This window comes from Oryctolagus cuniculus, chromosome 18, assembly GCF_051225735.1.
Source record: "Oryctolagus cuniculus isolate XC-2025 breed Fujian yellow rabbit chromosome 18, ASM5122573v1, whole genome shotgun sequence".
In the NCBI taxonomy this organism is placed as follows: Eukaryota; Metazoa; Chordata; class Mammalia; order Lagomorpha; family Leporidae; genus Oryctolagus; species Oryctolagus cuniculus.
The window spans coordinates 39,141,544-39,156,523 of NC_142884.1; positions in this window are offsets into that span (position 1 = coordinate 39,141,544).

Here is a 14,980-nt window from a genome sequence, read left to right on the forward strand (position 1 = left end):
TTGGACAGAATAGACATTATGAAATAAAAAACACATCAAATAGGCTTTTGAAAGCTACAGGTAACACGACCAAGGTGAGATTTTGTGTTTTGGAAAAAGACATGGAACACTTTTGCTGAGGTGACAGATATTAATTGCCTCCAAACCGAGTTTCACAGCGAATTTCATTTTAATTCAGCAGAAACCACAGACACTCAGTTGGGAGGTATAGAAGAATCTGGAAACAGCCATTAACCAGGGAATAAATCAAGCCCAATATCACTAAGAACTCCTGCATTTCTTTGGATTTTTTCTGATTTTTCTTATTTATCATGGTTTGTAATGAATTTTCTGATCTGAGGTTTGGTTTTGAGGTTGCAATATCGAGTTCAGGACACCGGAGGAATGGTCTTTTTCAATCAGGGCACAGCTGTTGGCTTGCTCCAATTCTGTCTTGCTTTCAAAGTTTTGGGTTCCTCAGCAGCCCTTTGTTGCTTGAGCGGCAATTTCCTAAATGTTTTCTGGGTCTGAGTTGGTTTTGCCTTCTTCCTTCCCAAATTTTGTAATCTGACGCAATAGAAACAAAAGTTTGGGCAGAGTAGCCATTATGAAATAAAAAACACAACAAATAGGCGTATGAAGCTTAGAAATCTACAGGTAACACAACCAAGGTGAGTTTTTGTGTTTTGGAAAATCAAATGGAACACTTTGGCTGAGGTGACAGATATTAATTGCCTCCAAACTGAGTTTCACTGGGATTTTCAGGTGAATTCAGTCAGAATTCCACAGGCAGTCAGCTGGAGGGGTGGATGAATCCGGGAACAGCCGGTTTCCTTGCGACTGAATCAAGCCCAATGTCATTATGGATTCTTGCATTTCTTTGGCTTTTTTCTCATTTTTCTTATTTATCATGGTTTGTAATGAATTTTCTGATGTCAGCTTTGGTTTTGAGGCTGGCATATTGAGTTCAGGGCACAAGAGGAAGGTTGCTTTTCAATCAGGGCACAGCTGTTGTGCTGCTCCAATTCTGGCTTGCTGTCATTGTTTTGAGTGCCTCAGCCGATTTGTGGTTTCTTGAGCGGCAATTTCCTAAAGGTTTTCTGGGTCTGAGTTGGTTTTGCCTTCTTCCTTCCCAAATGTTGTATTCTGACGCAATACAAACAAGAGTTTGGGCGGAGTAGCCATTATGAAATAAAAAACACAACAAAAAGGCGTTTGAAGCTTAGAAAAATACAGGTAACACGACCAAGGTGAGTTTTTGTGTTTTGGAAAATAAAATGGAACACTTTGTTGAGGTCACAGATATTAATAGCCTCCAAACTGAGTTTCACTGCGATTTTCAGGTGAATTCAGTCAGAAGTCCACAGGCAGTCAGCTGGAGGGGTGGATGAATCCGGGAACAGCCGGTTTCCTTGCGACTAAATCAAGCCCAATATCATTCTTGATTCTTGCATTTCTTTGGCTTTTTTCTCCTTTTTCTTATTTATCATGGTTTGTAATGAATTTTCTGATGTGAGCTTTGGTTTTGAGGTTGCAATATTGAGTTCAGGGCACCTGAGGAATGGTCTTTTTCAAACATGGTACAGATGTTGGCTTGCTCAAATTCTGGCTTGCTGTCATTGTTTTGGGAGCCTCAGCTGACTTTTGGTTTCTTGATCCACAATGTCCTAAATGTTTTCAGGGTCTGAGTTGGTTTTGCCTTCTCCCTTCCCAAATTTTGTATTCTGATGGAATACAAACAAGAGTTTGGACAGAGCAGTCATTATGAAATAAACAACACAACAAATAGGCGTTTGAAGCTTAGAAAAATACAGGTAACACGACCAAGGTGAGTTTTTGTGTTTTGGAAAATAAAATGGAACACTTTGTTGAGGTCACAGATATTAATGGCCTCCAAACTGAGTTTGACTGCGATTTTCAGGTTAATTCAGTGAGAATTCCACAGGCAGTCAGCAGGAGGGGTGGATGAATCTGGGAGCAGCCGGTTTCCTTGTGACTAAATCCAGCCCAATATCAGAAAGCTCTCCTGTATTTCTTTGGCATTTTTCTCATTTTTTGATTTATCCTGCTTTGTAATGAATTTTCTGATGTGAGATTTGGTTTTGAGGCTGCAATATGGAGTTTAGGGCACAAGAGGAAGGTTTTTTTTTTTAAACAGGGCACAGCTCTTGGCTTGCTCCAATTCTGGCTTGCTGTCATTGTTTTGCATGCCTCAGCTCAATTTTGGTTTGTTGAGTGGCAATTTCCTAAATGTTTTCTGGGTCTGAGTGGGTTTTGCCTTCTTCCTTTCAAAATTTTGTATTCTGTCGCATTACAAACAAGAGTTTGGACAGAGCAGCCATTATGAAATAAAAAACACAACAAATAGGTGTTAGAAGCTTAGAAATCTACAGGTAACACGACCAAGGTGAGTTTTTGTGTTTTGGAAAATGAAATGGAACTCTTTGGCTGAGGTTACAGATATTAATTGCCTCCAAACTGAGTTTCACTGCGATTTTCAGGTTAATTCAGTCAGAATTCCACAGGCAGTCAGCTGGAGGGGTGGATGAATCCGGGAACAGACCATTTCCTTGCGACTGAATCAAGCCCAATGTCATTATGGATTCTTGCGTTTCTTTGGCTTTTTTCTCATTTTTCTTATTTATCATGGTTTGTAATGAATTTTCTGATGTGAGATTTGGTTTTGAGGCTGCAATATGGAGTTCAGGGCACCAGAGGTATGGTCTTTTTCAAACAGGGCACAGCTGTTGTGCTGCTCCAATTCTGGCTTGCTGTCATTGTTTTGAGTGCCTCAGCCGATTTGTGGTTTCTTGAGCGGCAATTTCCTAAAGGTTTTCTGGGTCTGAGTTGGTTTTGCCTTCTTCCTTCCCAAATGTTGTATTCTGACGCAATACAAACAAGAGTTTGGGCGGAGTAGCCATTATGAAATAAAAAACACAACAAAAAGGCGTTTGAAGCTTAGAAAAATACAGGTAACACGACCAAGGTGAGTTTTTGTGTTTTGGAAAATAAAATGGAACACTTTGTTGAGGTCACAGATATTAATAGCCTCCAAACTGAGTTTCACTGCGATTTTCAGGTGAATTCAGTCAGAAGTCCACAGGCAGTCAGCTGGAGGGGTGGATGAATCCGGGAACAGCCGGTTTCCTTGCGACTAAATCAAGCCCAATATCATTCTTGATTCTTGCATTTCTTTGGCTTTTTTCTCCTTTTTCTTATTTATCATGGTTTGTAATGAATTTTCTGATGTGAGCTTTGGATTTCAGGTTGCAATATTGAGTTCAGGGCACCTGAGGAATGGTCTTTTTCAAACAGGGTACAGCTGTTGGCTTGCTCCAATTCTGGCTTGCTGTCATTTTTTTGGGAGCCTCAGCTGACTTTTGGTATCTTGAGCGGCAATGTCCTAAATGTTTTCTGGGTCTGAGTTGGTTTTGCCTTCTTCCTTCCCAAATATTGTATTCTGATGGAATACAAACAAGAGTTTGGACAGACTAGTCATTATGAAATAAAAAACACAACAAATAGGCGTTTGAAGCTTATAAGTCTACTCGTAACGAGACCAAGGTGAGTTTTTGATTTTGGAAAATAAAATGGAACACTTTGGCTGAGGTGACAGATATTAATTGCCTCCAAACTGAGGTTCACTGCGATTTTCAGGTTAATTCAGTCATAATTCCACAGGCAGTCAGCTGGAGGGGTGGATGAATCTGGGAACAGCCAATTTCCTTGCGACTAAATCAAGCCCAATATCATTATGGATTCTAGCATTTCTTTGGCTTTTGTCTCCTTTTTCTTATTTATCATGGTTTGTAATGAATTTTCTGATGTGAGCTTTGGTTTTGAGGCTGCAATATGGAGTTCAGGGCACAAGAGGAAGGTTATTTTTCAAAAAGGGCACAGCTGTTGACTTGCTCCAAGTCTGCCTTGCTGTCATTGTTTTGGGTGCCTCAGCTGACTTTTGGTTTCTTGAGCGGCAATTTCCTAAATGTTTTCTGGGTCTGAGAGGTTTTTACCTTCTTCCTTCCCAAATTTTGTATTGTGACGCAATACAAACATGAGTTCAGACAGAGTAGCGATTATGAAATAAAAAACACAACAAATAGGCGTTTGAAGCTTAGAAATCTACAGGTTCACGACCAAGGTGAGTTTTTGTGTTTTGAAAAATCAAATGGAACACTTTGGCTGAGGTGACAGATATTAATTGCCTCCAAACTGAGGTTCACTGCGATTTTCCTGTTAATTCAGTCATAATTCCACAGGCATCAGCTGGAGGGGTGGATGAATCTGGGAACAGCCAATTTCGTTGCGACTCAATCAAGCCCAATATCATTATGGATTCTTGCATTTCTTTGGTTTGTCTCATTTTTCTTATTTATCATGGTTTGTAATGAATTTTCTGATGTGAGCTTTGGTTTTGAGGCTGCAATATGGAGTTCAGGGCACCGGAGGAAGGTTATTTTTCAAAAAGTGCACAGCTGTTGACTTGCTCCTATTCTGCCTTGCTGTCATTGTTTTGGGTGCCTCAGCCGATTATTGGTCTTTTGAGCGACAATTTACTACATGTTTTCAGGGTCTGAGTTGGTTTTGCCTTCTTCCTTCCCAAATGTTGTATTCTGACGCCATACAAACAAGAGTTTCGGCAGAGTAGCCATTATGCAATAAAATCACAACAAATAGGTTTTGAAGCTTATAAATCCATAGGTAACACGAGCAAGGTGAGTTTTTGTGTTTTGGAAAATAAAATGGAACACTTTGGCTGAGGTGACAGATATTAATTGCCTCCAAACTGAGTTTCACTGTGATTTTCAGGTGAATTCAGGCAGATCCACAGGCAGTCAGCTGGAGGTGTGGATGAATCCGGGAACAGCCGGTTTCCTTGCGACTAAATCAAGCCCAATATCATTCTTGATTCTTGCATTTCTTTGGCTTTTTTCTCCTTTTTCTGTTATAGCATGCTTTGTAATGAATTTTCTGATGTGAGCTTTGGTTTTGAGGCTGCAATATGGAGTTCAGGGCACCTGAGGAATGGTCTTTTTCAAACAGGGCACAGCTGTTGGCCTGCACCAATTCTGGCTTGCTGTCATTGTTTTGAGTGCCTCAGCCGATTTGTGGTTTCTTGAGCGGCAATTTCCTAAATGTTTTCTGGGTCTGAGTTGGTTTTGCCTTCTTCCTTCCCAAATTTTGTATTCTGACGCCATGCAAACAAGAGTTTCGGCAGGGTAGCCATTATGAAATAAAAAACACCACAAATAGGCTTTTGAAGCTTAGAAATCTACAGGAAACACGACCAAGGTGAGGTTTTGTGTTTTGGAAAATGAAATGGAACACTTTTGCTGAGGTGACAGATATTAATTGCCTCCAAACTGAGTTTCACTGCGATTTTCAGGTTAATTCAGTCAGAATTCCACAGGCAGTCAGCAGGAGGGGTGGATGAATCCGGGAACAGCCCGTTTTCTTGCGACTAAATGAAGCCCAATATCATTATGGATTCTTGATTTCTTTGGCTTTTTTCTCATTTTTCTTATTTATCATGGTTTGTAATGAATTTTCTGATGTGAGCTTTGGTTTTGAGGCTGTAATATGGAGTTCAGGGCACCGGGGGAACGGTCTTTTTCAAACAGAGCACAGCTGTTGGAATGCTCCAATTCTGGCTTGCTGTAATTGTTTTTGGTGCCTCCGCCAATTTGAGGTTTTTTGAGCAGCAATTTCTTAAAAGTTTTCTGGGTCTGAGTTGGTTTTGCCTTCTTCCTTCCCAAATATTGTATCTGATGCAATACAAACAAGAGTTTGGGCAGAGTGGCCATTATGAAATGAAAAACACAACAAATAGGTTTTGAAGCTTAGAAATCCAGAGGTAACATGACCAAGGTGAGGTTTTGTGTTTTGGAAAATCAAATGGAACAGTTTGGCTGAGGTGACATATATTAATTGCCTCCAAACTGAGTTTCACTGCGATTTTCCGGTTAATTCAGTCAGAATTCCACAGGCAGTCAGCTGGAGGGGTGGATGAATCTGGGAACAGCCGGTTTCCTTGAAACTAAATCCAGCCCAACATCATTATGGATTCTTGCATTTCTTTGGCTTTTGTCTCATTTTTCTGATTTATCATGGTTTGTAATGAATTTTCTGATGTGAGCTTCGGTTTTGAGGCTGGCATATGGAGTTCAGGGCACAAGAGGAAGGTTCTTATTCAATCAGGGCACAGCTGCTGGGTTACTCCAATTCTGGCTTACTGTCATTGTTTTGGTTGCCTCCGCCGATTTGAGGTTTCTTGAGCATCAATTTCCTAAATGTTTTGTTCGTCTGAGTTGGTTTTCCTTCTTCCTTCCAAAATTTTGTATTCTGACCCAATACAAAAAAGAGTTTGGACAGACTTGCCATTTTGCCATAAAAAAAAACCACAATAAATAGGCGTTTGAAGCTTAGAAATCCACAGGTAATACGACCAAGGTGAGTTTTTGTGTTTTGGAAAATAAAATGGGACACTTTGGCTGAGGTGACAGATATTAATTGCCTCCAAACTGAGTTTCCCTGTGATTTTCCGGATAATTCCGTCAGAATTCCACAGGCAGTCAGCTGGAGGGGTGGATGAATCTGGGAATAGCCGGTTTCCTTTTGACTAAATCAAGCCCAATATCATTATGGATTCTTGCGTTTCTTTGGCTTTTTTCTCATTTTTCTTATGTTTCATGGTTTGTAATGAGTTTTCTGATGTGAGCTTTGGTTTTAAGCTGGCATATTCAGTTCAGGGCACCAGAGGAAGGTTGTTTTTCAATCAGGGCACAGCTGTTGGCCTGCTCCAATTCTGGCTTGCTGTCATTGTTTTGGGTGCCTCAGCTGATTTGTGGATCCTTGAGTGGCAATATCCTAAATGTTTTCTGGGTCTGAGTTAGTTTTGCCTTCTTATTCCCAAATTTTGTATTCTGATGCAATACAAGCAAGATTTTGACAGAGTAGCCATTATGAAAGAAAAAAAAAAAAAAGCAAATTGGCCTTTCATGTTTAGAACTGTACAGGCAACACAATCAAGATTAGTTTCTGTGTTTTGGAAAATGACTTGGACTCCTTCTGCCGAGGGGACAGATACTAATTTCCTCCAAATTGAGTGTGAGTGCAATTTTGAGGTGAATTCAATCAGAATTCCAAAGTCAGTCTGTGGAAGGGGGGGATGAATCCTGAAACAGCCAGTTTCCTTGTGTCTAAATCCAGCCAAATATCACAAAGGACTCTTGCATTTCTTTGGCTTTTTCACATTTCCCTTATTTATCATGGTTTGTAATGAATTTTCTGATGTGAGCTTTGGTTTTGAGGCTGCAATATGGAGTTCATGGCACAAGAGAATGGTTCTTTTTCAATTGGGGCACAGTTGTTGGCTTGCTCCAATTCTGGCTTGGTGTCATTGTTGGGTGCCTCAACTGACTTTTGGTTTCTTGAGGGTCAGTTTGCTGAATATTTTCTGGGTCTGAGTTGGTTTTCCCTTCTTCATACCCAAATTCTGTATTCTCATGCAATACAAGCAAGATTTTGGACAGAGTAGCCATTATGAAAGAAAACAAAAAACACAGCAAATTGGCCTTTCAGGATTAGAAATCTACAGGCAACATGACCAAGATGAGTTTCTGTGGTTTGGAAAATGATATGGAACCCTTCTGCTGAGGGGAGAGATACTAATTCATCCAAATTGAATGTGAGTGGGATTTTGAGGTGAATTCAATCAGAAGTCCAAAGTCAGTCTGTGGATGGGGGGATGAATCTGGAATCAGCCAGGTTCCTTTTGTCTAATCCCGCCAAGTATCACAAAGGACTCTTGCATTTCTTTGGCTTTTTCACATTTCCATTATTCATCATGGTTTGTAATGAATTTTCTGATGGGAGCTTTGGTTTTGAGGCTGCAATATGGAGTTCAGGGTAACGGAGGAATGGTCTTTTTCAAACAGGGCACAGCTGTTGGCCTGCTCCAATTCTGGCTTGCTGTCATTGTTTTGGGTGCCTCAGCTGACTTTTAGTTTCTTGAGCGGCAATTTCCTAAATGTTTTCTGGGTCTAATTGGGTTTGCCTTCTTCCTTCCCAAATGTTGTACTCTGATGCCATACAAACAAGAGTTCGGGGAGAGTAGCCATTATGAAATAAAAACACAACAAATAGGCATTTGAAGCTTTGAAATCTACAGGTAACACGACCAAGGTGAGGTTTTGTGTTTTGGAAAATCAAATGGAACACTTTGGCTGAGGTGACAGATATTAATTGCCTCCAAACTGAGTTTCACTGTGTTTCTCCGGTTAATTCACTCAGAATTCCACAGGCTGTCAGCTGGAGGGGTGGATGTATCTGGGAACAGCCAGTTTCCTTGCGACTAAATCAAGCCCAATATCATTATGGATTCTTCCATTTCTTTGGCTTTTTTATCATTTTTCTTATTTTTTATGGTTTGTAATGAATTTTCTGATGTGAGCTTTGGTTTTGAGGCTGCAATATGGAGTTCATGGCACAAGAGGAAGCTTCTATTTCAATCAGGGCATAGCTGTTGTCTTGCTCCAATTCTGGCTTGCTGTCATTGTTTTCGATACCTCAGCTAATTTGTGGTTTCTTGAGCGGCAATTTCCTAAATGTTTTGTGCATCTGAGTTGGTTTTTCCTTCTTCCTTCCCTAATTTTGTATTCTGAGGCAACACAAACAAGAGTTTGGACAGAGTAGCAATTATGAAATAAAAACCACAAGAAATAGGCATTTGAAGCTTAGAAATCTACAGGTAACATTACCAAGGTGAGTTTTTGTGTTTTGGAAAAAAAAATGGAACACTTTGGCAGAGGTGACAGATACTAATTGCCTCCAAACTGAGTTTCACTGCGATATTCAGGTGAATTCAGTCAGAATTCCACAGGCAGTCAGCTGGAGGGGTGGATGAATCCGGGAACAGCCAGTTTCCTTGCAACTAAATCAAGCCCAATATCATTATTGATTCTTGCATTTCTTTGGCTTTTTTCTCCTTTTTCTTATTTATCATGGGTTGTAATGAATTTTCTGATGTCAGCTTTGGTTTTGAGGCTGCAATATGGAGTTCAGGGCACCGGGGGAATGGACCTTTTAAACAGGGCAAAGCTGTTGTGCTGCTCCAATTCTGGCTTGCTGTCATTGTTTTGAGCCTCAGCCGATTTGTGGTTTCCTGAGCTGCAATTTCCTACATGTTTTCTGCGTCTGAGTTGGTTTTGCCTTCTACTTTCCCAAATTTTGTTTCTGATTTCTACAAACAAGAGTTTGGGGAGAGTAGCCATTATGACATAAAAAACACAGCAAATAGGATATTGAAGCTTATAAATCTACAGGTAACATGACCAAGGGGAGTTTTTGTGTTTTGGAAAATCAAATGGAACACTTTGGCTGAGGTGACAGATATTAATTGCCTCCAAACTGAGTTTCACTGCGATTGTCAGGTTAATTCAGTCAGAATTGCACAGGCAGTCAGCTGGAGGGGTGGATGAATCCGGGAACAGCCGGTTTCCTTGCGACTGAATCAAGCCCAATATCATTATGAATTCTTGCATTTCTTTGGCTTTTTTCTCCTTTTTCTTATTTATCATGGTTTAAATGAATTTTCTGATGTGAGCTTTGGTTTTGAGGCTGCAGTATGGAGTTCACGGCACTGGAAGTATGGTCATTTTAAACAGGGTACAGCTGTGGCTTGCTCCAATTCTGGCTTGCCTTCATTGTTTTGGGTGCCTCAGCTGATTTGGGTTTCTTGAGCGGCAATTTTTTAAATGTTTTCTGGGTCTGAGTTGGTTTTACCATCTTCGTATCCAAATTTTCTTTTCTGCTGCCATACAAACAAGAGTTTGGGCAGAATAGCCATTATGAAATAAAAAACACAACAAATAGGCGTTTGAAGCTTAGAAATCTACAGGTAACATGACCAAGGTGAGTTTTTGTGTTTTGGAAAATAAAATGGAACACTTTGGCTGAGGTGACAGATAGTAATTGCCTCCAAATGGAGTTTCACTGTGATTTTCAGGTTAATTCAGTTAGAAATCCACAGGCAATCAGCTGGAGGGCTGGATGAATCCGGGAACAGCCGGTTTCCTTGCGACTGAATCAAGCCCAATATTATGGATTCTTGCATTTCCAAGTCTTTTCTCATTTTTCTTATTTTTTATGGTTTGTAATGAATTTTCTGATGTGAGCTTTGGTTTTGAGGCTGCAATATGGAGTTCAGGGCAGAAGAGGTAGGTTCTTTTTCAATCAGGGTACAGCTGTTGGCTTGCTCCAATTCTGGCTTGCTATCATTGTTTTGGGTGCCTCAGCAGACTTTTGGTTTCTTGATTGGCAATTTCCTAAATGTTTTCTGGGTCTGAGTTGGTTTTGCCTTCTTCCTTCCCAAATTATGTATTCTGATGCCATAGAAACAAGAGTTTCAGCAGAGTAGCCACTATGAAATAAAAAACACAACAAATAGGCGTTTAAACCTTCAAAATCTACCAGTAACATGACCAAAGTGAGTTTTTGTGTTTTGGAAAATCAAATGGAACACTTTGGCTGAGGTGACAGATAGTAATTGCCTCCAAACTGAGTTTCACTGCGATTTTCAGGTTAATTCAGTCAGAATTCCACAGGCTGTCAGCTGGAGGTGTGGATGAATCCGGGAACAGCCGGTTTCCTTGTGACTATTCAGGCCAAATGTCATTATGGATTCTTGCATTTCTTTGGATTTTTTCTATGTTTTCTTATTTATCATGGATTGTAATGAATTTTCTGATGTGTGCTTTGGTTTTGAGGCTGCAATATGGAGTTCAGGGCACCAGAGGAATGGTCTTTTTCAAACAGGGCACGGCTGTTGGCCTGCTTCAATTCTGGCTTGCTGTCATTGTTTTGGGTGCCTCAGCTGATTTTTGGTTTCTTGAGCGGCAATTTCCTAAATGTTTTCGGGGTCTGAGTTGGTTTTGCCTTCTTCCTTCCCAAATTATGTATTCTGATGGCACACAAACAAGAGTTTGGGCAGATTAGCCATTATGAAATAAAAAACACAAGAAATAGGCGTTTTAACCTACAAAATCTACTGGTAACTTGACCAAAGTGAGTTTTTGTGTTTTGCAAAAACAAATGGAACACTTTGGCTGAGGTGACAGATAGTAATTGGCTCCAAACTGAGTTTCACTGCGATTTTCAGGTTAATTCAGTCAGAATTCCACAGGCAGTCAGCTGGAGCAGAGGATGAATCCGGGAACAGCCGGTTTCCTTGTGACTAATAAGGCCAAATGTCACTATGGATTCTTGCATTTCTTTGGCTTTTTTCTCTGTTTTCTTATTTATCATGGTTTGTAATGAATTTTCTGATGTGAGCTTTGGTTTGTGGCTGAATATGGAGTTCAGGGCACCAGAGGAATAGTCTTTTTCAAACAGGGCACAGCTGTTGGCCTGTTCCAATTCTGGCTTCCTGTCATTGTTTTGAGTACCTCAGCCGATTTGTGGATTCTGTGCGGCAATTTCCTAAATGTTTTCTGGGTCTGAGTTGGTTTTGCCTTCTTCCTTCCCAAATTTTGTATTCTGACGGCATACAAATGAATCCGTGAACAGCTGGTTTCCTAGCGACTAAATCAAGCCCTATATCATTATGGATTCTTGCATTTTTTTGGCTTTTTTCTCTTTTTTCTTATTTATCATGGTTTGTAATGACTTTTCTGATATGAGCTTGGGTTTTGAGGCTGGAATATTGAGTTCAGGGCAGAAGAGGAAGGTTCTTTTTCAAACAGGGCACAGCTGTTGGCTTGCTCTAATTCTGGCTTGCTGTCATTGCTTTGGGTGGCTCAGCTGACTTTTGGTTTCTTGAGCGGCAATTTCCTAAATGTTTTCTGGTCCGAGTTGGTTTTGCCTTATTCCTTCCCAAATTTTATATTCTGACGCCATACAAACAAGAGTTTGGGGAGAGTAGCCATTATGAAATGAAACACACAACAAATAGGCATTTGAAGCTTAGAAATCTACAGGTAACACGACCAAGGTGAGTTTTTGTGTTTTGGAATATAAAATGGAACACTTTGGCTGTGGTGACAGATATTAATTGCCTCCAAACTGAGTTTCACTGCGATTTTCATGTTAATTCAGTCAGAATTCCACAGGCAGTCAGCTGGAGGGGTGGATGAATCCGGGAACAGCCGGTTTCCTTGTAACTGAATCAAGCCCAATATCATTATGGATTCTAGCATTTCTTTGGCTTTTTTCTCCTTTTTCTTATTTATCATGGTTTGTAATGAATTTTCTGATGTGAGCTTTGGTTTTGAGGCTGCAATCTGGAGTTCAGGGTGCAACAGGAAGGCTCTTTTTCAAACAGGGCACAGAAGTTGGCCTGCTCCAATTCTGGCTTGCTGTCATTGTTTTGGGTGCCTCAGCCGATTTGTGGTTTCTTGAGCGGCAATTTCCTAAATGTTTCTGGGTCTGAGTTGGTTTTGCCTTCTTCCTTCCCAAATTATGTATTCTGATGCCATACAAACAAGAGTTTCAGCAGAGTAGCCACTATGAAATAAAAAACACAACAAATAGGCGTTTAAACCTTCAAAATCTACAGGTAACATGACCAAAGTGAGTTTTTGTGTTTTGGAAAATAAAATGGAACACTTTGGCTGAGGTGACAGATAGTAATTGCCTCCAAACTGAGTTTCACTGCGATTTTCAGGTTAATTCAGTCAGAATTCCACAGGCAGTCAGCTGGAGCAGAGGATGAATCCGGGAACAGCCGGTTTCCTTGTGACTAATAAGGCCAAATGTCATTATGGATTCTTGCATTTCTTTGGCTTTTTTCTCTGATTTCCTATTTATCATGGTTTGTAATTAATTTTCTGATGTGAGCTTTGGTTTTGTGGCTGCAATATGGAGTTTAGGGCACCGGGGGAATGGTCTTTTTCAAACAGGGCACAGCGGTTGACCTGCTCCAATTCTGGCTTGCTGTCATTGTTTTGGGTGCCTCAGCCGATATGTGGTTTGTGAGTGGCAATTTCCTAAATGTTTTCTGGGTCTGAGTTGGTTTTGCCTTCTTCCTTCCCAAATTTTGTATGCTGACGCCATACAAATAAGAGTTTCTGCAGAGTAGGCATTATGAAATAGAAAAACTCAACAAAAGGGGTTTGAAGCTTAGAAATCTACAGGTAACACGACCAAGGTGAGATTTGTGTTTTGCAAAATCAAATGGAACACTTTGGCTGAGGTGACAGATATTAATTGCCTCCAAACTGAGTTTCCCTCCGATTTTCAGGATAACTCTGTCAGAATTCCACAGGCAGTCAGCTGGAGAGGTGGATGATTCCGGGAACAGCCGGTTTCCTTGTGACTAATAAGGCCAAATGTCATTATGGATTCTTGCTTTTCTTTGGCTTTTTTCTCTGATTTCCTATTTATCATGGTTTGTAATTAATTTTCTGATGTGAGCTTTGGTTTTGTGGCTGCAATATGGAGTTTAGGGCACCGGGGGAATGGTCTTTTTCAAACAGGGCACAGCTGTTGACCTGCTCCAATTCTGGCTTGCTGTCATTGTTTTGGGTGCCTCAGCCAATATGTGGTTTGTGAGTGGCAATTTCCTAAATGTTTTCTGGGTCTGAGTTGGTTTTGCCTTCTTCCTTCCCAAATTTTGTATGCTGACGCCATACAAATAAGAGTTTCTGCAGAGTAGGCATTATGAAATAGAAAAACTCAACAAAAGGGGTTTGAAGCTTAGAAATCTACCGGTAACACGACCAAGGTGAGATTTGTGTTTTGCAAAATCAAATGGAACACTTTGGCTGAGGTGACAGATATTAATTGCCTCCAAACTGAGTTTCCCTCCGATTTTCAGGATAACTCTGTCAGAATTCCACAGGCAGTCAGCTGGAGGGGTGGATGATTCCTGGAACAGCCAGTTTCCTAGCGACTAAATCAAGCCCTATATCATTATGGATTCTTGCTTTTCTTTTGCTTTTTTCTCCTTTTTCTTATTTATCATGGTTTGTAATGAATGTTCTGATGTGAGCTTTGGTTCTGAGGCTGGAATATTGAGTTCTGGGCAGAAGAGGAAGGTTCTTTTTCAAACAGGGCACAGCTGTTGGCTTGCTCCAATTCTGGCTTGCTGTCATTGCTTTGGGTGCCTCAGCTGACTTGGTTTCTTGAGTGGCAATTTCCTAAATGTTTTCTGGGTCTGAGTTGGTTTTGCCTTCTTCCTTTCCAAATTTTGTATTCTGACGCCAAACAAACAAGAGTTTGGGCAGAGTAGCCATTATGAAATGAAAAACACAACAAATAGGCATTTGAAGCTTAGAAATCTACAGGTAACACGACCAAGGTGATTTTTTGTGTTTTGGAAAATAAAATGGAACACTTTGGCTGAGGTGACAGATATTAATTGCCTCCAAACTGAGTTTCACTGCGATTTTCAGGTTAATTCAGTCAGAATTCCACAGGCAGTCAACTGGAGGGGTGAATGAATCCGCGAACAGCCGGCTTCCATGTGACTAAATCAAGCCCAATAACATTACGGATTCTTCCATTTCTTTGGCTTTTTTCTCCTTTTTCTTATTTATCATGGTTTGTAATGAATTTTCTGATGTGAGCTTTGGTTGAGGCTGCAATATGGAGTTCAGGGAGCAAGAGGAAGGTTCTGTTTCAAACAGGGCACAGCTATTGGCCTGCCCCAATTCTGGCTTGCTTTCATTGTTTTGGGATCCTCAGCTGATTTGTGGTTTCTTGAGTGGCAATTTGCGAAATGTTTTCTGGGTCTGACTTGGTTTTGCCTTCTTCCTTCCCAAATTTTGTATTCTGAGGGCATACAAACAAGAGTTTGGGGAGAGTAGACATTATGAAATGAAACACACAACAAATAGGCATTTGAAGCTTAGAAATCTACAGGTAACACGACCAAGGTGAGTTTTTGTGTTTTGGAAAATCAAATGGAACACTTTGGCTGAGGTGACAGATATTAATTGCCTCCAAACTGAGTTTCACTGCGATTTTCAGGTTAATTCAGTCAGAATTACACAGGCAGTCAGCT